Source organism: Asparagus officinalis, unplaced genomic scaffold, assembly GCF_001876935.1.
Source record: "Asparagus officinalis unplaced genomic scaffold, Aspof.V1 AsparagusV1_Un1526, whole genome shotgun sequence".
NCBI classification, from domain to species: domain Eukaryota; kingdom Viridiplantae; phylum Streptophyta; class Magnoliopsida; order Asparagales; family Asparagaceae; genus Asparagus; species Asparagus officinalis.
This window is the reverse complement of record NW_017973785.1, coordinates 1-3,685: the sequence shown is the minus strand read 5'-3', so window position 1 is coordinate 3,685 and position 3,685 is coordinate 1. Positions and strand designations below refer to the sequence as shown.

Below are 3,685 nucleotides of genomic sequence, written 5' to 3'. Positions count from 1 at the left end.
TTGTAGTAGAATCTGGGTGCTCTTCGCCGGATTGACTCTCTTTCCTTTACATCTTCTGGTAAGATTCCATGCAAGACGTAGTCGATGATGGGGAAACGCTAATCTCGTGGTTCGAACTCGATTTGAGTAGCGTGTACCTCTTGAACCTTTTCTTCCTTGGTATCTTCATTGTAAAGCGGCACTAGGAGTTGGTGAGTTCTTACCGTAACAAACTGCTCTGTTTCGGGAGGCTGCGCCAGTGATACGGCTAATGCTGCCAATGCGTCTGCATAAGTGTTCTGTAGTCGTGGAATATGTTCGATAAAGAATCCTTCAAATGATTCCGCTATCTCCACTGCCATCTTATGGTATGGAATTAAATCTTGACTTCGGACTTCATATTCTCCTTGGACTTGCTTGACTATTAGCTGAGAATCACCGAAAGCCTCGAGATACTCCACCCCCAGCTCCTTAGCGAAGTTGAGTCCTATAATCAATGCGTTATACTCTGCTACATTATTCGAACATGGCTCGAAGTTGCGTTGACCTCGTGGGCTTCGTCGGGTAGATCGTCATATATCTCGGCGGTGTCCGTAGTTGGATTAGCTGCCAGGAGATCACAGATGGCCTGCCCTTTTACTGACTTCTGTTGTTTGAAATGTAAGTCGTATTGGGACAAGAGTAAGGCCCATTTTGCCAATCGCCAGCTCATGGAAGCTGGTTGAGTCATGAATACTCGGACCGGATTAACTTTAGAGATGACATAAATGGTTTGCCCGACCAGATAATGCCGCATCTTCTGGATAGCGAACACCAAGGCGAGGCATTCTCTCTCGACCATAGGATATCGAGATTCGGCGCCTACCATGGTTCGGCTCAAATAATATACTGCCTGCTGTAGGCATTGAAAATTGCCTATAGGTCTCCACGAACGGTTCAGTGTTAAAGAACGACGATGAACGTCACTATCCGATCCACATGAGCCCAATCGACGTCGACGAACGACTGAAGTGAGTCAGCGAGCTACGTGAGCGGATAGGGTTTCGAAACAACGAAGACCCGGACCAATCGGGAAGCCCGGCACTGTTCACAAAAAGGACAACGCCCCTCGCGCCTCGACCACTCTACAGATAATCCAATCACCAGAGCGGATCGAATTCTTCATCAAGCATCCAACGCACCCGGAATCACTCAAATCCGAGTTCGGACGAAGAATCTACGGGGAAACAATCGAAAACACCTCAAACGGAGTCCCGGCACGCCGAAATACCCCGGGGGTGTCTAGGAAAAGCCTAGACACCCCAGGGGTGTCCACGCCCCCTAGAGGTCCCCTACATGCCCTCATATGCCTATAAATAGACCCCTTACCCCTTTGTGAGCAATCTAGACGGAAATTTCCGTCTAGATTGCTCCTTTCCCCGTCTAGGTTGGTACACCTAGACGGAATTCCGTCTAGTTTGCTCGGTTTAATCTGTTTCCGTCTAGATTGGGGTAAACTAGATGGAATTCCGTCTAGGTTGACCAACCTAGACGGATATCAACCTAGACGGAAGTAAGAAATCCGTCTAGGTTGCTATCTAGACGGAATTCCGTCTAGGTTGGCAACCCAGACGGAATGCCGTCTAGGTTGCTACAGTACAACCTAGACGGAATTCCGTCTAGATTAGCAATCTAGACGGATTGCTACAGTAGCAACCTAGACGGAATTCCGTCTAGGTTGTTCTGCTACAGTAGTTTTTTTTTTTTTTTTTTACAAAATCTAAGTTACACGCTATATAATATCACATGTACACAATATAGCGCAACACCAAATCATGTTCATATCCAACACAATCGATCTAATTATATTTCAATATCAAATATAATTATATTCAAATAATACATTCACCAAAATACTAGAAAGGTGCATAAATTTTTTACATAGATTGATTATAAAGAATACAATTGTTTACATAACTTAATGAACTTTGCATAATTTATAGAATCCAATTTCATTTACTCCTCCAAGTTGTTGAAGCATCATGTTTCTTCCTCCTTGATCCTACATTATACAAAATTCAACATCAATTAGTCCTTGATCCTACATTAAGATTCATCATAAAAGAGCAGAAAGGAATACAAAATCCAGTTTAATAATGATATGACAAGCCTAAACCTACCCCCCTGTAGGCGTATAAAATTGCTTATAGATCCCTTAGCACAGCTCGGCACAAACCGACGAACCAACGAGGCCGACGAGATCGATGCGAACTTCGCCACGGCAAGGCCACGTAAATACCATGCCTTCGCGATTCGAATCGGCCAAGAGTCAACGAGTCCATCCCACCAAGGGGAACTCGGGACGATATTCACGAATCCGAATCAAGATTCAGTTTTCCGGAGCTCGACACTCCAAGAACGGATTTACTCGCGCTAATCCAGGATGCCAGATTACCTGCGCAAGATCAGGATGCCAGATTTACGTCCCAATCAGTTGAATGGCAGATATTAGCTGGCCAAAGTATGCATGATGAATACAATAGATACCTCCATGACAAGAATCCTCACTTTTAAAGCATCAGTATTGTCTGGGTCAGCAATTAACTCAAGATCTTGCCATGAGACACTCAGCTCTGTCATGTAAAAGTTTAAAGATTCAAGATCTGAATTATTAATGGCTAGCGCATGAAGCCACTGGAACCAATATTGAGAATTTACTGTAAAGGAAAATATGTCATCGACACAGTGTAATACAGATACTAGCTAGCAATTGTTTTCCTACACACAAATTTAACAATCAGAACCAACCAGTTAGATCAAATAAATCTAGCCCATATGTTTACCTCCTTGTAGAGCAATGAGCTACTTGTGGGAACTCCCAAGAAGAGCCATGTCAATCCATTGAACTGAAAAAGGGGAAATAGCTAGGATTTTAACTTTCAAATATATGCCAAACTTTTAATGAAATAACTAAACACTATTTAAATAAATAAGAAGAAACACAGCTCTATTAATTGATATAGCGAAGACCTGCAGGATTGACAGCAAAACCACATTATCCAATAATCTAAAGCTATTAGGCGAAAGCATTTTGAATATGACTTGACTCAACCATTTTAAGTACTCATCCAAATACAAGTAAGCAGACTAAAACATGAGTAAAGAATGGGGAAGACATCAAAGAGACTAGTCCACATAAATTATTATTACTATCTTTGATTACATGTTGAGTATTACCTTGTAATCATCATGCTTCTCAAAGAACATTTTCCATAAGAAACTACGGAATGGAGCAATTCCGGTTCCTGTTGCAAGATGCAAATCCAATAACAGAAATGTTCACAATTTTTTTATCGAAATAAATAGATTACTAAAGATAAATAAATGAAATAATAATACCATTATAATAGTTGCATTTGGATCTTTGGGCATAAGCATTTCTTTCCCAACCGGTCCTGTAATCTTCACTTCAGCTCCCGGCTTCATGTCACCTGCAACACATTAGCATAATGAGACATCTTGAATATTATCAACCTAATATTCAAACACTAAAGCATAATAAACTTCACAAATAAACTTATAAACAAGTTTGTACATATGAAATTTGAGCAAACCCCCTTAACAATCTCTCCCTGATCATTGGTATAAACCAACCTCCTAACACAAAGAGAAACCTGCACAAAACATGTTTACTCTCAATAAATCCTACAAACAACATGACAAGTAA

At 41.3% G+C, this 3,685-nt stretch overlaps 1 long non-coding RNA gene across 1 annotated transcript; it reads right to left on the bottom strand.

The window, feature by feature from the left end:
• Positions 1-1,883: 1,883 nt before the first annotated feature.
• Positions 1,884-3,673, bottom strand: LOC109828459. Its single transcript, XR_002243690.1, has 6 exons — positions 3,554-3,673; positions 3,358-3,449; positions 3,196-3,263; positions 2,802-2,864; positions 2,506-2,591; positions 1,884-2,020 (listed from the first exon to the last, which is right to left on the bottom strand). It is a non-coding gene; the product is annotated as an uncharacterized LOC109828459 (long non-coding RNA).
• Positions 3,674-3,685: the final 12 nt, after the last annotated feature.